This window comes from Molossus molossus, unplaced genomic scaffold, assembly GCF_014108415.1.
Source record: "Molossus molossus isolate mMolMol1 unplaced genomic scaffold, mMolMol1.p scaffold_m16_p_4, whole genome shotgun sequence".
NCBI classification, from domain to species: Eukaryota; Metazoa; Chordata; class Mammalia; order Chiroptera; family Molossidae; genus Molossus; species Molossus molossus.
Window position 1 is genome coordinate 96,942,740 of NW_023425377.1, and position 19,062 is coordinate 96,961,801.

At 39.7% G+C, this 19,062-nt stretch overlaps 1 pseudogene; it reads right to left on the minus strand.

Annotated features, from left to right (window-relative positions):
• Positions 1–14,433: 14,433 nt before the first annotated feature.
• On the minus strand, positions 14,434–14,986 carry LOC118615695 (annotated as a pseudogene).
• Between the last annotated feature and the right edge of the window lie 4,076 nt (positions 14,987–19,062).

Sequence of the window (19,062 nt, forward strand, 5' to 3'; positions counted from 1 at the left end):
CCCTCCCTCCCTCCCTTTCACTCTCTCTAAAAGGCAAGGGAAAAATATCCTTGGGTGAGGATTAAACAAACAAAAACAAAAATACCTATTACATGTTCATCATTATGATAGGATGGGGGTTACACATTTATAAAAGACTTCACTCTCCCCCCTTTTTTTAGGCAAGGAAATTGACACCCAGAAAGATTAAGCGAGACTCAAACCCAGGTTTTCCCCACTGTTCCTCCACACCGTTTTTCTTCTGCTATTACCCTTAAAGGGTGGTATCTCAATTAACTATCTTGGCTAGTCTTGAAAACTGATCCTGATTCACTATGTTTTGGATCTATTTATCTTTAGTTTATTCAGACTTTATTCAGTTTATGCATTTTTATTTTTTCCTTTTATTGATTTTAGAGTGAGAGGAAGTGAGAGGGAGAGAGAGAGATAGAAACATCGATGAGAGAGAACATTGATTGGCCGCCTCCACCCCAACCTGGGCATGTGTCCTGACCGGGAATCGAACTGACGACCTTTTGGTGCATGGGTTGGGGGGGAGGGGGACATGCATGGGGGCATGACACTCAACCACTGAGCCCCACCGGCCGGATCTGATTGTGTTTTTAAATGCTCTGTACCAAAAACAAGTCGATAAAAGTGTACGAAGGCATTACCATTTGGTTTAAGTTTATCTCCTTGTGATTCAGCCCTACAAAGATAATTGCAGAATAAGATGTTAGGATGGCTTTGCAAAGCAACGTTTCAGTGCTTTTGTTTTCAAGATCAACAAAAGGGAAGCTACTGAGCAAAAATAGTAGCTTGCAACATGTACTGAAAGCTGGACTGACTCGGTAGGTTATTTAGCTTCTTTGTGTTCCAAAAATAAATAAACTTATCTTGAAGACATTGGTATTTTCCTCGTCTTTTTTCATAGAAGTTTATTTCTTAAGCTTTCATTTTTATTTGTTTGTTTAGGTACGTACTTGCAGGGATAATGTCAAAAGACAGGCGTAAGAATGTTAAGTTTGATATTTGAAATGTATTATTAATAAGAGTTGATGAATAAATAATGAATAGTATTATGAACAATGAATATTTTTGAATCAACAAAATTGGTTTGAGCAGCGGTGAGAGCACAGCCGACCGGTGCCGTGTGTGCCATGGGCTGCGTTCTTCAAGTTTTACCAAGGTCAAAGGATCATGTGGAACCAGAAAAATGTATCAGGGCACTTTAAAACATTTCGAAAGAATTTTCTGTAAAGTCTTTCTAAAAAAAAAATTGTAGGGAAGTAAAAGCAATCTATTAGTGGCCTCACTGCTATTCTCTCTCGATGATCATTTTAGTATTTAAAAGAAACTCCTCCCTTATGTCTCCTTTTTTTTTTTTTTTTAAGATTTTTAAATTGATTTTTAGAGAAAGAAGAAGGGAGAGGGAGAGAGAGAGAAACATCTATGTGAAAGAGCAAGATTGATTGGCCGCTTCCTGCATGTCCCCTGCAGGGGATGGAGCCTACAACCAAGGCATGTGCCCTGATGGGGAATCAAACCAGCATCTTTTCATGGATGACACCCCCTAACTGAGCCACATCAGCCAGGGCTTATATCTTCTATCTTATTTGCAAAATGACAAGTCAACTATGCTAGAAAAGAATTACTGAGGAAAATCATATTGTTGACATAAGTGATCTTGGAATTCTTCGTTTCTTGTTTGAAAGGAATACAGAAGAATAATATTATTGTTTTATCTTAAAAATGATGCTGGCAGGATTGTTTCTAAAAAGCATTATTGGCTTTTATTTCTTCTCTAACATTTATGTTTAGGGATATATATATATACACACACACATATATATATCTTTGTATATCTATATATAGATATACATAATTGATCAGCTCTCAAATTACATTAATGTAACACAACACTGAGTTTTCTATTTGGTTCCATACCTTTGCATTAATAATGCATACAGTTATTTGCAAACAGAATTTTACATTCCTAGGAAGATGTATTTGGACAGGGGACTTTAGAGTGTTTCAAGTTATACCCACTCACATAAACTTTAAGGCTATTGCTGTAATATAGCTTTGAGCATTTGCACTTTTATTCTATTTTTTTTTTATCCTCACCCGAGGACATTCTTTTTTGTACTAAGAGTGGGAGGGAGAGAGGGAGGAAGAGAGAGACAGAAATATTGATGTGAGAGAGCCACATTGAGTGGCTGTCACCCACATGACCCCAATCAGGGCCGGGGACAAACTGCAACCGAGGAACATGCCCTTAGCGGGAACCGAACCCGAACTCTCCGGTCTGCAGGCTGCCGCTCTAACCGCTGAACCAAACTGGCCAGGGCTGCACTTTTATTCTAGAAGGCCCTGAATTAGCATCTTATTAGTTCCTCTCTAAGCAGATTTTCTTTTAGGACCCTGTCTTAGTCTTTTCAGACTACTATAACAAAATATCATAAATGGGGTGGCTCATAAACAACAGACGTTTATTTCTCTGGAGTCTGGGGAGTCCAAGATTAAGGCTTTGGCCCAGCCAGTATGGTTCAGTGGATTGAGCATCGTCCCATGCATCAAGAGGTCACCAGTTCCATTCCCAGTCAGGGTACATGCCTGGGTTGCAGGCTTAATCCCCAGTGGGGGGCACACAGGAAGCAGCTAGTTGATGTTTCTATCTCTCCTTTGCCCTTCCTCTCTCTCTAAAAAATCAATAAAAACATATTAAAAAAAAAAAAAAAGCGTAAGGCATTGGCAGATTTAGTGTCTGGTGAGCGCCAGCTTCTGGTTCATAGAGGGTCAGTCTCCTCACTGTATCCTCACATGGTGGAAGGGGACAGGGATCGCTTCGGGGTCTCTTTTATAAGGGCACTAATTTCGTTCATGAAGGCTCAAACCTCATGATAAAATTGCCTCCCTAATGCCCCACCTCCAAATACCCTCACATTGGGGATCAGGTTTCAATGTATAAATTTAAGGGAGTGGGGCACAAACATTCAGTCCATAGCAAACTGATAGCTGATTTTGAGTATTTGACAATGAATAGAGACCCAGCTGCAGCACCTGTTTTTGAGAGGGAGGGGTGGGGTGGAATCTACTTTCTACCTTCCAAGTAAATGACCTGGATAGCTCTAGACAAGTTCATCATAAAACCCAAGTTTCCTACCATGAGGGAGAATGTCTTTTCATAGTAAAAAAAAGCTGAGATTTTTATGTGTTTATTTCTTTAGTCATCTTTTTGCAAAGCTTTTTTTTCTCTCTATAGTACATAAGCTTCATAACAATGGAGGTGTTTGTGTTTTAGGGACTGAAAGTAGTCAAGCACTATTTTGCTTTCCTCTCTCTTTTGGAATGGTTGGAAGAGAAATTATACTATGTTAATTATGTGTTTAGAAATCATTTAAAATATATAACCCAAGGAGACTTATATTCCTATATTCGTTACAATCAACTGGATTGTACAAGTCTAAGGTGTTAAGAAAGGAAACTGTTAACGGATTAAAACACTGTAAGATATAGAAAACTCATTGGACAGTTGATTTGTGTTGTCTTCTGTGAGTTCCATCAGATAGTAAAAAAATCATATTAGAAAAGATTGCTTGAAAACACAGGTAATAAGTTATTGCAGAAACAAGTCATTGCTTTCATTACAGGAGGGGAAATGCCATATCCAAATACATAAGATGCAGAAGAGGCCTTCGCAGTGGTTGAACATAACTTGTATAATCAGAACAAGAGTGAACTGGATTATTCATATGTCAGTTGTTCTCTTCTCTCCCTCTCCCCCTGGTTATGTTGCTATTTCTAGGCTCCACCACATCTCCCAGCCCCCACCACCAGCAACAGCACCCTACGTTTTCCCAAACCTGAACATCTTCTTCCTCACACCATTATTCCCCAGCTAGCTTTTCCCTTCTTCACATCTACCAAATGACTGTACTCTGACCGATTATTTATAGCAATCTGAAAACCTTCTAGGACAGTTGTGGAAGCATGGTTCAAAATGGGATCAGGTGATTAAACAGTTGAGAATCACTAAATAGTTTCCTGGGAGAAACTGTTGATCGCTACTTTAAGTTTTATTTGGGGTAACTCCTTCCCTCATAACCCTGGGAGTCAGGAACATCCTAACAAAGAAATGACTATAAATCTTTTATGGCATCTTTATGTGTTCTGCCTCTCTTCGCCGAGTAAGGTAGCTGCCATGGAAACGATGACAATGACTAAAGTCAGCTGGAAATATTTGCTGTTATATATGCCACATGTCAGATATGGTTCTCCCCTCGCAGCAGGAGGGAGGTCATCTGAAGACTGAGTAACGTTCTGAAGACACTGTAACACATTCATGTTCATTGCAAAGGTCATGTCTTGAGATTCCGCTGGATGTTGGACTGTATTATCTTAATTTTTAAGGCAAGGAAATGAAGGTTATGAGAAAAATAACTTTTCCAAGGGTCACATAGGTAAGATTCAAATTGGGGCAAGTCTAATACCAGACTCCTTTCTGCTCTGCGCCCCTCAGTCATTGGTGGCTGCATGTGCGCCTCGGCTCCCCCCCAAGCCCACTTCCTTCTCTGTATTCCCAAATGATTTCCACCTTTTTTTCTGATTCTACAGAAATAGTCTTATTTAATCCTAACATTTTTTTAGCAAGTGTTTTTTTTTTAATTTTTCAGTCCTCTGAGATTCCAGTTACATTTCACATAACTTTCAATTCCCAGAAATATGACATATTACCTAACGTGAGACATTTTTGCTATAAAACACCTATTATTGCTGAAGAGAACCAGCTAATACATAGTTGATTTGCAAGTGTCATCTTCAGGAGACAAAAATAAATAGGAGATGTGGGTGCTGCAGTCCTGGGGAGGGGTGCTGGTGTGGCAGGAAAATGTACTTTTCTAGATCTAGCAGTTCGGATTTAAATGTGCTCAGGGTATGAGACCTTAGGCTCTGGGCTCCTGCAAAATTCAGAGTTAGAATCAGTAAATCTGCATGTATTCAGGGCCCTCAAAATGCTATGTCCTTAGTGAAAGTATGAACTATTTAAAAAAAAAAAAAAAAAGACACCTCCCCTGCAGCACATGGAGTCAACAAAGAAGCTTGTCAGCTTGGAGTTTAAGTGGAAGGAAATAATCTCTCCCCTGAGAATCTGTAACCTTACACCAGCTCTTACTCTAGTTTAGGATTTGAATTTATACCAGGGTTTGGAACCATTTTCCTTCAAGGAAATGTAAATGTTATCAGCTTCAAGGGCCATGCAGTCTCTGCTGCAGCTATTCAACTCTGCCATTGTAGAATAAAAGCTGCTGTAGACAATATGTAAGCAAACGGGTTTGTTTGTGTTTCAATAAAACTTTATTTACAGGAGGTGGGGAGGATGAAGAGGGTAAAAGGGGTCAAATACATGGAGACAGAAAAAAGACTAGATTGCAGCTGGTGAGCATACAATAGAATATACAGAGGTATTATAAAGTGTACAATGGAAATTTATGTAATGTGATTAACCGATGTTACCCCAATACGTTGAACAATCCAATTAAAAAATGGGCAAAGGACCTGAACAGACACTTCTCCAAAGAGGACATACAGATAGCCAATAGACATATGAAAAGAAGCTCAATGTCACTAATCATCAGAGAAATCAAATTAAAACCACAATGAGATATCACCTCACACCTGTCAGAATGACTATCAAAACAAATTTTTTTAAACTTTATTTTTCAGTATTTATTTATTTTATTGTTGAAAGTATTACAGATGTCCCCCTTTTTTCCCCACTGATCCCCTCCTTCCTGCTCTTACCTCCCTCCTGCCTTCCCCAGCCCAGTGTCCATGTCTATTGGTTGTGCATAGATGCATATAAGTTCTTAGGTTTATCTCTTCCCTCCCCTATCAATCCCCCATCCCTCTGAGGTTTGTCAGTCTTCCCTACTTCCATGATTCTGGATCTCTTTTGGTTGACAGCTTATTCTGTTCATTATGTTCCACCAATTACTGAGATCATGTGGCCCTTGTCTTTCTCTGACTGGCTTATGTCGCTAACCATAATACTCTCCAGGTCCCTCCATGCTCTCTCAAAGGGTAAGAGATCTTTCTTTCTTACAGCTGCACAGTATTCCATTGTGTAAAATGTACCACAGTTTTTTTTATCTACTCATCTACTGATGGGCACTTGGGCTGTTTACTTAACTATTGTAAATAGTGCTGCTATGAACATAAGGGTGCATGTAGTCTTTCTGATTGGTGTTTCAGCTTCTTAGGATATATTCCAAGAAGTAGAATTATTGGATCAAATGGCAGTTCCATTTTTAATTTTTTGAGGAAATGCCATATTGTTTTCCATAGTGGCTGCACCAGTCTGCATTCCCACCAGCAGTGTGCTAGAGTCCCCTTTTCTCCACATCCTTGCAAGCATTTGTTGTTTGAAGATTTGTTTATGGCTGCCATTCTGGCAGGTGTAAGGTGATATCTCATAGTCATTTTAATCTGCACTCTCTGATGATTAGAGATGTTGAGCATTTTTTCATATGTTTCCTGGCCATTTGTATGTCCTGTTTAAAGAAGTGTCTTTTGAGGTCCTCTGCCCATTTTTTAGTTGGATTGTTTGTCTTCTTTTTGTTGAGTTGTATGAGTACTCTATATATTTTGGATATTAACCCCTATTCAATGTATCATTGGTTAATATGTTCTCCCAGTGAGTGGGTTACCTTTTCATTTTGATGATGATTTCTTTTGATGTGCAAAAGCTTTTAAGTTTGGTTTTTTTTGTTTTTGTTTTTTTTTATCCTTACTTGAGGACATTTTTGCATTTATCTTCAGATAGAGAGAGAGGGAGAGAGGGAGAAAGAGAGAGAGAAACATCGACGTGAGAGAGACATATTGAGTGGTTGCTACCCACACAACCCCAACCTGGGCCGGGGACAAACTGCAACCGAGGTATGTGCCCTTAGCAGGAACTGAACCCGGGACTCTCTGGTCCATGGGCCAATGCTCTAATCACTGAGCCAAACTGACCAGGGCAAAAGCTTTTAAGTTTGATGTAGTCCCATTTATTAATTTTTTCCCTTTGTTTTTTTCTTGCCCTAGGTGATGTATCAGTGAAAATTCCACTACATATGAAGTCTGAGATTTTTCTGCCTTCATTTTCTTCTAGAATTTTTATGGTTCACGGGTTACATTTAAGTCTTTTATTTATTTTGAGCTTATTCCTGTGTATGGTGTAAGTTGTGTATGGTGTAAGTTGGTGGCCTAGTTTCATTTTTTTGCATGTAACTGTCCCATTTTCCCAGCACCATTTATTGAAGAGGCTGTCTTTACTCCATTGTACGCTGTTGCCTCCTTTGTCAAATATTAATTGTGCATACTATCTTGGGTTGATATCTGCGTTCTCTGTTCTGTTCCATTGATCTATATGTCTGTTCTTGTGCCAGTACCAGACTGTTTTGATTACGATGGCTTTGTAGTATGACTTGATATCTGGTATTGTGATCCCTCCCACTTTGTTCTTCTTTGAACAAAACATATTTGAAACTTTATTTACTAAAAAGGATGGTGGTTTGCTGAATGCTGATTTATACTATCTGCCTGGTCCAACAACCTGTAAGTCACAGCACTGATATAAAAACTGGTCCTGTCCAGTGATAACCCTAAGGCTCCTGGATGAAGCAAACATAAAAACTGTTCTGAAGGAATCACTCTATTAGCTCAGGCTGAGAGGATGCTCTTGCTGAAGATGAACACACACTCTTGAATACAAAGTCTGAAAACAAACAGTTCACTATGTCTGAGAGTCAGCAGACACAACAATAGGAGGATTAGGTTTCCCGAAAACATCAGATAACAGAACTATTAGATAAGGACTATAAAATAAATATAATGTGATTAGGGGCATAAAAGAAAGACTCTAACATATGAGAAAATAATAAGAGGCTAGGAAAAACTAACATCTTGATTTGAGAAAAAAATTAAATAGAACTTCTATAAATGAAAAACAAAAGTCATTGAAATTATATGTTAATAGAAAAGTTAAAGGACAGAAGTGAGCCTTAATAAACTCTATGTTCGGTCTGAGAAAATTACCCACACTATACAACTTGGAGAGATGAAGAGATGAAAAATAGAGAAGAGAGGTGAATTGGGATGGAGAAGAAAATAAAAAGATCTAACTTACAACTATCCTCATACAGCTTATGGATCTCTTAAGAAAGAGAAATCAAGACAATGGGAGAAATGTAATATTTAAAGATATAATATTTGAAAAATATTTAGAATTGCTAAAAGATGTAGTCCTCAGATTCATGATACACACTGAGCCCTAAGCAGAATAGTTTAAAAGTAATTAGTGAAAAAGACACATTACTGACAAAGGAATGATCATTCCTTTGGAATGACACCAAACTCCTTAACAGTAATAACAGAAGCAAAGGCAGTGAAATAATTTTAAATATTTTTCTTTATTGACTTTAGAGAGAGGAAAAGAGAGCGAGGGCTAGAAACAATGGCGAGAGAGGATATCGACTGGCTACCTCCTGCATGCCCCACTGGGAATCAGGCCCACAACCCGGGCATGTGCCCTGACCAGGAATCGAACCGGCGACCTCTTGGTGCATGGATTGACACTCAACCACTGAGCCACACCAGCCAGGCAGTAATGGAGTATTTTAAAGTACTAAGAGAAATATCTAGCCCTGGCCAGTTTGGCTCAGCAGTTAGAGCGTCGGCCTGCGGTCCGGAGAGACCCGGGTTCGGTTCCCGCTAAGGGCATGTACTTCGGTTGCAGTTTGTCCCCGGCCCTGGTTGGTCGTGCGGGTGGCAGCCACTCGATGTGTCCCTTCACGTCGATGTTTCTCTCTCTCTCTCCCTTACTCTCTCTCCCTCCCACTCTATCTGTACAAAAAATGGAAAAATGTCCTCGGGTGAGGATAAAAAAAAAAAAAGAGAGAGAAATATCTATGTCAGAATTCTATATCCAGTTAGACAATCATTTGAGGGTGAAAAAAAATGGTTTAAACTACATAACACTGATTATCCTATCATTCTTGAAGCTCTCTCTTCCTCTTTCTTCTACCTTCCTGATTATCCATTTCTTCCTAGTTATGATGTCTCTGTTCTTTTCCACCAAATGGTAAAAAGTCCAAGAAAACTTCTTGTTCTCTGCTCTTCTTCATCATCTACCCTTAAGTCTTTGTGACTTGCAGATGCACGTTCTTTTGCCCATTTCTCACTCAAACTCCAGTCCTGGGTCCTAAGGCAACGGGAAATCTACAGTGGATTGGGTGACTAAAAGTGTTTAAAGTAGCATTTACCAATTTCCTCATCTCTCCATGTTGCCACCAGTATCTTTTCCAATGTCCCTATGTCTTTCAATGTCATCCATTCCCAGTTACCCAACATCAAAGCTTGGGAGATATTGCCCCTCTTTTCCTCAATTCTCATACCTACTCTGTTGCTACAACGTCTTATATGTATTCAAAGTATTAATGTATTCTTATTATAACATCACTTAATTTAGGTATTTGGTTTCTATATTCATGAAGTGGTCAGTAGCTTCCTCGAGGACCTTCTGGATTCCAGTCTTCCCCTCTTCTGATCCAGTCTGAAGGCTACTAGGTTAGTGGAGCTTTCTTCTTGGTAACCGCCTCCCTTGGCTCTTGATTCTTCCTAAGTAAATATCCAGCCTTATCACATTGGCACTGAAATGCCCTGATGATCTGGACCTGTAGTTTGAACTCACTTGATCCGTTTCATAATTCTCCTTAGCTACTTCTACATCTTATCCTGGACCATTTTGTTTTTCCTTCCTTATCTATGTTTTCGTGTCATGTCTTATGACTCATTACCTCAGAACCTTGTTTGCATTATGTCAAGACTGAAATGACATTTTATAACTGTATGAGCCCTCCTAAGTAATATACATACACAGTAACATGGGGCTTTATAGAGACTGTGTGTGTGTGTGTGTGTGTGTGTGTGTATTCCACATTGTTACCTAAATAGAAAGCCTGAACTTGAGGATGGCTCTAACAGGGGGATTTCAGAAAAATTGGCAGACTAAGGGGCGGGATGTTCTGAAAAAGAGGGAGCCTTTGTGGCCCCTCAAATCACATCACTAGAGGCTGTCTTTATTCCTTGGCTGCCCTGGACTTCATGGCTCAGTTTCCTACCTCAATTGAACTTCCTTAATGATTAAAAACAATAGCAACTCTATCCTTCATCACCTTTGCATCTTCTTTCCCTTCTCCATATCTAATTCTGGCTACATGGAAGGTGCTTAATAAATGCTGGTTGAATAAATAACAGAGCAGCATTTGTGAGTATTATTAACACAACTTGGTGAATCTTCCACCTGAACTGAAGTAGGGCCTTTGAGAGCCACCTCTTCAGGGCTAATAATGTAACACCTCTGAGCAGACCTTTGGTTTCCTGGGTTACGTCCTATGTTGGTCTCTCCTAGAATAAATTTCCTTCTAATAAAAAATTAGCCCTGGCCGGTTTGGCTCAGCAGTTAGAGCATTGGCCTGTGGTCCAGAGAGACCCGGGTTCCATTCCCGCTAAGGTCATGTACCTCGGTTGCAGGGTCCTCAACCCTGGTTGGGTCGTGCAGGTGGCAGCCACCTGATGTGTCCTTTTCACATCAATGTTTCTCTCTCTCTCCCTTCCACTCTATCTGAACAAAAAAATGGGAAAATGTCCTCAGGTGAGGATAAAAAAAAATTTTAAATACTAGCTTTGGCCCCATTCACATTCTCGAGATGCTTTCCAAATTAGGCAGTGGTACAGGTCTTTAGGAAATGTGGATCTATGTTTTTAACTAATTTTCCATCAAACATTTATATGCCTTGATACGATATCAGCCTTTTTCTCATATTCTTTAACAGTTCATCTTTATTGGTGTAAACATGATATATATATATTTTTCTTCAGTTTTTAAAAAATTCTCTATGAAGCAAATACCTGAGATGCTTCATACATAATATAACATTCTTGATTAGCCATTTAAATATTGTCTCCATTGTGTTGGACTCTGATATTAGCAAATGTGGCTTCCACTTGTCTCCCACGTTCTACGGGAAGGTCTGGAGCCACAATAGCAGAAACTGCCTGTTTAGTGTCCCAGAGGACAAAGCGTGTGATATTTTAAGCACCATTACTCTTAAAAAAGGGTAATGATTGCTAACTTCTTTAAAATACCAGTAAGGAGATGGTACATTAAAAAACACACACACACACACACACACACAATTACTCATGACAGAAGGTCTCAGATGGGGGACAGGGAGGGATGGTTCTGGTCACAAATTACCCTTAACCCGAATTACCACGCCCTACCATAAATAGAATGTTTGCATGAAAACAGAGAAAAAAATCACCAGAGATAAAAATCTACAATAGCTTGTGCCATCAAAATTTTAAAACCACAATGTCATGATGTCACTTATAATACAATGTCTTTTATAATATAGTGAATACTGTGAAGTTAGAAAAGCTTTTGGTGTAATATACATCAATAGTCATGAAATATTTAATTGATTCCAAAGTAATATAGACACTGGCAAAGGATCAAATGTAAACATGTTTTAAGTGATTTTTTTTTTTTTTTTATCCACACCCGAGGACATTTTTACATTTATCTTCATATAGAGTGGGAGGGAGAGAAGGAGAAAGAAGAAGAGAGAAACATCGACATGAGAGAGACACATCAACTGGTTGCCACCCACACAACCCCAATGGGGCAGGAAACAAACCACAACTGAGGTACATGCCCTTAGCGGGAACAGAACCAGGACTCTCTGGTCCGTGGGTCGACGCTCTAACCGCTGAGCCAAACTGGCCAGGGCTGTTTTAAGTGACTTTTAAGGTGCCCTCTAATATTACCACCATATTGTCGGGTATACTGACCATTCTACTCTAACTTTGCGTTGCTTTACTAGTTCACTAAGCCTGGACCTATGTGGAGAAAACTTTTCTGAATGGTGATTTCTGTTTTTAATGCCAGAAGATCTCTGGATATATTAAAATGTAAAGCTACACCTAGGTTTGGAAGAATCTTAAATTATTAATATCAACCAAATAATAGATATGTGAATGTTTTGCTAACTTTGTCGCTATTTCTTAGCTTTGTACCTAAGTCTTTTTTTTTTATTTTTTATCCTCACCTGGGGACAGTTTCCCATTTTTTGTTCAGATAGAGTGGGAGGGAGAGAAAGGAAGAGAGAGAGAGAGAGAGAGAGAAACATCGACGTGAAAGGTACACATCGAGTGGCTGCCACCCAACCAGGGCCGGGGACAAACTGCAACCAAGGTATGTGCTCTTGGTGGGAACTGAACCCGGGTCTCTCTGGACCGCAGGCCGAGGCTCTAACCGCTGAACCAAATCACCAGGGCTGTACCTAAGTCTTACTAGATTGTCACCAATAAAGCAATATGTAATGTAATACAGTGTATAGCAAAGGGTGCTCGAAAACTGAGACATGCTTCTTTTTATCACTTAAATGTGTGCCTACTCATATCATCAGAATCTCCAGTGTTTGGAAGGTACGCGTGAGAGCTCTGTGTGTAAAAGAATACATGTTCATGTGGCGATGATTCCTTTTTATGAATGTTTTAGGAGGGAGAGTTGCCAGGTGAGGGCTCATCTCCCCGGAACTCTCCATGGTGTGCTCCAACCATTCACCCTGGACCCATGCCAAGCCCCGGTGGTCAGCAGTGATGCCGAGCTGCTGGCAACATGGCTTTCAGAAAAAGCAATCAAAACAGACTCCGTTTGTTGCCCTGTGGACTGGTTCCAGGAAGCATTTTTGTCTCTGGATGCTCAAAGCACGGTCTGATAGGCTAAGACCGCAATAATTGATATAATTAGCCAATAATTTTTCAGCAAACAAAAGTTATTAGTGACTACTCACTAACTCATTTGCATGCTAATTTTGGGGGTGGTGGTGGTGGAGAATGGCTTTTGAGGCTTAATTTTTTTTAATGTTAAAGTTATTTCTGGCTTGAGTTGGCATAAGTAAAGGGGATTGTGCATGGGTTCATCCTCAGAGGACCCTGTGAGGTGGCTGGTAGAACCTGTGCATGGTTTCTGGTACCTCAGCTCAAGTAGCCAGAGTGACCTTCCCCTGAGGCTTGATGGCAGATAAAGGGCAAGGGGGAGGGGAGTAGCCTGGGATTTATAGATTCCATTATTTGTGCACAAGAAAGAAGATTCAAAACACCCATCACTTCTCGTGATCAAAAAGCAACACAGCTATTTCTAGTCAACGAAAGCAAACACAGGGCAGCAATGACACACTTACTGTGAAAGAGTGAAGCAAGTGCCTGGCTGCGGGCCCTTTCCCAAGCCCTGAAAGCCAACCTATGAAGATCCCTAACATGTGAGTCACTGACTTCCTGTTAACCTTAGCTACTTGAGAATTCTTTTCCCTTTTGTCACCATGAGGGAAGGAATTCTTTTTCTTCATCGGCCCAGAGGAGAGAAGACTGGAAGATTCCACACCTACTTTGCAAACTGTGGGTTGTAGTGGATGGCGGTTTGGGAGCTAGGCAGAATGTTCCAGTATCCTGGGTTACAGGTTGCAATGTCACTGTTTTCCCTTGGGAACAGTAGGGAACTTGAGTTCTCTGGTTCAGCTACATGGGGGTTAGTAGGCTTGCTAGAAACCCAACCACCATTTAAAAATTCTTTTAAATTTATTTTTTAATTATAGTTGACATACAATATTATATTAGTTGGGTGTACGACATAGTGATTAGACATTTACATTACTTACAAGGTGATCACCCCAATAAATCTAGTACCCACCTGGCATCGTATGTAGTTATTACAATATTGTTGATGATATTCCCTATGCTGTCTTTTACATCTTATTTTTATAAGTTGCAGTTTGTACGTTTTAATTTCCTTAACTTTGTCACCCACCATTTTTAATATTGTTTCCCTAGGAATATTTCCTTCTAAGTTCCAAACAAATTCACAAATATTTGTTTTGAGAGTGAAAAACAGCAGTTGGTAGGATTTGGACAACTTGAATTTGGATGTCTCCCTCGCTCATCCTTTCCTTGGGAAATATTTCTTTTTTTATCCTCACCCTAGGACATTTTTCCATTTTTTTTTTCTTCAGGTAGAGTGGGATGGAGAGAGAGGAAGAGAGAGAGAGAGAGAAACATCAACATGGAAGGGACACATCAAGTGGCTGCCTCCTGCATGGCCCTGATCCAACCAGGGCTGGGGACAAACTGCAACTGAGGTACATGCCCTTAGCGGGAACCGAACCTGGGTCTCTCTGGACCACAGACTGATGTTCTAACCACTGAGGAAACCGACCAGGGTGTGGAATATTTTTCTAATATTCCCCAACTCTCCTTAGTGGGTATTTCTTGATCTTTTTCTTTCTTTTTCTTTCTTTCTTTCTTTCTTTTTTTTTAACTTTTATTACTCTTTATTTTATGCTGAATTTACTCCCGGGCCATAAGTTTTTGTTTCTTCAGTTTCTTCTGGGATATCTTTTTCTTCTGTGCAACCTCCTCTTCTGCTTGAGGAACAATCTGCTCTTTCTCAGTGAGGATCATCTCAGTGTGGCAGGGAGAGCTCCTGTATGGGTTAGTCCGCCCATGAGCTCTGTAAGTTTTACGGCGCATCTTGGGAGCTTTGTTTACCTGGATGTGCTCAATAACCAGAGAATCTACATCTAAACCCTTAAGTTCAGCATTGCTCTCTGCATTTTTAAGCATGTGCAGCAAAAACTCAGCACTTTTTGGGCCACCGACCCTGCGTCCAGCCCCACTGTTTCGCCTGGGCACACCTACCAGCTCCACCATTGTAACGACGGAAAGACACACATTGCTTCTGTGAAGTGACATCCTTCAGATACTTGGTGGCCTTTCGAATATGCATACCTTTGATGGCCTGGGCAGTTTCCCGAGTGTTCTTAAAGTGAACATGAAGATTTGAACCTCTTGACTTGCATGATTTTGTGGGGTTTTCTGGGTCAAGTGACTAGCGAACCATTTTCAGAGGTCACCTCTGGCCACTTTCGGGAAAAGAAAAGCTGATCTTTTCTTTTATGGTGTTTTAATCATGTTCATTATTAATCTTATAAATTCTTATATCAGTGTCCCAGGTTCTTCAAAGAACCCTTTTATCAGTAATGGTATAAAAGTTCTAAAAGTAACGTCTGAGTTTTAGTGAAAAGATGTGCTCTGGTAAGTACAACAGAAAGTGGTGAGTGGTGTTGGCTTACTACTTCTCCATGTCAGAGGGACACTCTTATTAACATTTATGGACTATTTCCTATCTTTTCAAGGGCTGTGTCAGCTAGGCTCACAATGGTGCCGCCAGGGAAGTGGGTGACAAGCATTGTTAAAACACAGTAAATTATTGTAACGAAGTACATGCCCCATTGGTCTTTTTTTTTGCTGCCTTTGTGCTTTGGCGGAATGCACACAAGGTCATGCGTATGGAGAGAAGGCACTGTTTAAGAAAAATAAATTTTCTTCTATTATACTAACTAATATTCCTTCAGGCTCTCTTCAACCAAAACAATAAATAAGTAAAATTCCATAATGAGTAGTAAAACCAAAACACCACTATTAATCATTCATACATAATCATACTTGAAACATTTTAAATTAAAAGAAATAAAAGCTCTTCCCTCTTTATGCACCCCATTGCCATCCCCCCTCTCCCAATTCAGTCATTTCCCCTCTGGTACAAGAATATGTCCAAAATGTGTCCTTAATCAAACTGAACTTCAAAACAGGCAATTCTGAAGCCTCCTGGTAATAAAAAGTCCCATTGATTTTGATGTCTATATGGATCAGAAATTCTGTAGTGCATTTCTTGCTAACATCACTGAATTCTTCCAGAAAAATTGGATTCGAATAATAGAAACATACCAAATTTGCAACGTTTTTGCAATTGTTTTAATCAATACTTGTTTTCAGTTGCATGTAACAGAAAAGCCAATTAGTTCAAGGAAAAAGACGACACAGTATATTTGTTCACATAATGGTGATGTCAATGTTGAAGAGAGCCAGCTGCAGGGACCAGCGGCTTGGAGTTTGCAACTGAGCACGATGACCCCAGAAACATCTTCTTAGTATTATCTTTCTCGCATCCCTTTCTCGTCTCTGCCCACCTTCACTGTACAGAACGTGCCACTTGAGAATCAGGAAGATGGCCACAGAGAGCCCCAAGGTTACTTTCAATAGTTCCTGGTTCAAGAACTATTCAAGAGGGCAAACTTGCGCTCCTATTTGGGAAGATCTGGGTGAAGAATCCATTTCGTCTGGCGTAGACTGCAATTTCGTCATATGAACTAATCGTCACCCCCCGGAGGGAGGCAGTATTAACACAGTTGGCCCACCGTGGTCCCGGGGCTGTTGCTGCAGTGAGGCAGTGTGAAATGGGTGTATATTTTACAATCTCAATGGCAGAAGGAAGTTCACTAGAAGAAGGAGGTTATTAAAGCTGGGAGACAGATGAAAACACTGTCCACATAGTTTGTTACATCATTACTATTAAGAATTTGTGCCCTGGCCAGTTTGGCTCAGCGGTTAGAGTGTCGGCCTGCAGTCCGGAGAGACCCAGGTTCGGTTCCCGCTAAGGGCATGTACCTCGGTTGCAGTTTGTCCCCAGCCCTGGTTGGGTTGTGTGGGTGGCAACCACTGATGTGTCCCTTTCACGTCGATGTTTCTCTCTCTCTCTCCCTCCCTCCCACTCTATCTAAACAAAATATCAAAAAATGTCCTCGGGTGAGGATAAAAAAAAAAAGAATTTGTATCAATTATAGGGTCAGGACAGGTAACATAAGACACTCATACTGGGTAATTTAAACAGATCTCTAATAAAAGGACTATTTATAAAAGTGTGGGGAGGATCCTGGGAAACCACAGTAATGCAATTCTCTGGGGCCAGTAAGAGCAAAGGCCTTATGCATGTTTAGCCCAACTCCTCTCACAGTGACTATGGGGGAATAAATACTCCAGTGTCTTGTCCCCAGCTCCAATCTCCTGCTGATGCACCCTATTAGCTGAACCTCTCTAGAAGCCAGTGAACAAGGGAGTCCATTGATGTAGTCCTTACAGGTCAGCCTACCAGTGCAGAGACCAGAATGGAAAAGGGTGGAAATTAGGAGGGACAAACAGAAAATTACCAGCACAGCCTTACACACACACACACACACACACACACACACACACACACACACTTTATATGATAGAAACAGCCATGCAATTGAATATCCAATAAGTATTTTATATTAAGTGATATATAATAATTGTAATATATTATTACATATTACCTATTTTGCATGAAAGAAATTCAAAGAGACGGTGTGGCATAATGAAAGCTTTTAGAGGCAGGTCAACTTGGGTTCGAATCCTGAGTTCTAATATTGGTCATTTCAACTTTATATAGGCCAACACTGGGTAGGCCGAAGTAGTTCTATTTGCAGACAAGATGTATCAAAGTCCAATATTCTACAACTTCCACTACACTTAAATCAGTCACATTCAAATGATTAGATCCAATTAAAATAGTTATGTCATGACTATCAAGCACAATATCATTTGACTCATTTATTTTTCAAGTTCTAAAACATCTTTTTGATGTTTTATACAGAGTGTTTTGGGTTTGTAGTTATGAAGATCCCATGAGTACAGACAGGGTAATGCTAAAAATTCTGCTTAATTATTGATAACAGAAAAAAAACAACACCCTGATTAGTGGGATTAATTTTTTTCATGTGGGCAAGAAAGTTTTGCCATTAACTAGACCTTTAAATCAATAGTTGGCTTCTATTTTCTTTAAAGGAAGGCATGATGATGATAATGATGATGACATTTATGAGACACTATGTACTATGTCTTCACACATTTTAATTTTTCCAACAACTATGACTCGGGTACTATTATCCACATCTACAGGTAAATAACCTCCAGCTCAGAGAAGGTTACTGAAACAAGGTCATAGTTCTAATAAGCATTTAAACCCATTTTCAAATTCTGGTCTGTCTGGTTCCAATTCTTTTCTTTTTCTTTACTGATTTTAGGGAGAGAGGACGTGAGAGGGAGAGAGGAATGGAGAGAGGAATAGAAACATCGATGAGAGAGAACATCGATTGGCTGCCTCCTGCATGCACCCCGCAGGGGATTAGGCCCACAACCTGGGCATGTACCCTGACTGGGAATCGAACTGGTGACCTCTTGCTGCATGGATCGACACTCAACCATTGAGCCACACCAGCCGGACTGGTTCCAATTCTTGTCTTAATGGCTATAGACTATTGACTCCCACAGATTGCTCTTCTGATTTATTATCTTAATTCTGGGTGAATATGTTTATGTTATTATTATACAGCAAACTGTGATTGATTTCACAATTATTTTTTATTATTTTTATAATTTTCTATTTCTATTAGTTAAAATATATATAATGTCTGATTACTAGATTAATGAAACAACTGGTATATTTTTTTAAGTTTCTTTTAAAATAAACATTTTACCCCCAAATTGAATATCTCATTATTTAAAACATAAGAAAAGTTGGTGTGAAATCCAGATGTCCATTTAAAGATGTCATAGAAACAATAATAAATACTTTAAACAGTTTTTCTTTTAATGAACTGTTCTCTTAGGAGAGTGTTTGGAGGAGGGGGCGGGGAGTTGCTTCTTTGTTTTTTGACCCAGAGTCTGAGTTTTATAACACTTTTTATAAAGTATCTTCATTATTTTATTTTTTGGCACATGCCCCTAGCGGGAACCGAACCCGAGACACTCTGGTCCGTAGGCCAACGCTCCAACCGCTGAGCCAAACCGGCCAGGGCAAAGTATCCTTATTATTTAATAAGCTTAAACTCTGTTTCAATCGAGCTATATTAAGAATGTATAATCAAAACATTTTTCAGTTTTAAAATTTATGTAAAAATCATTTCCTGCATTAAAACACACCTCATTATACTCAGAAAACTAAAGTTCACTGCATGACTCATTGAAGACTTTACATTCGAGCGTGATATGAAGAGGTCTTTAATTACCTAGACAAAACCTCTTAAATAACAGAGTGATGGTGATTAACATCTGGGG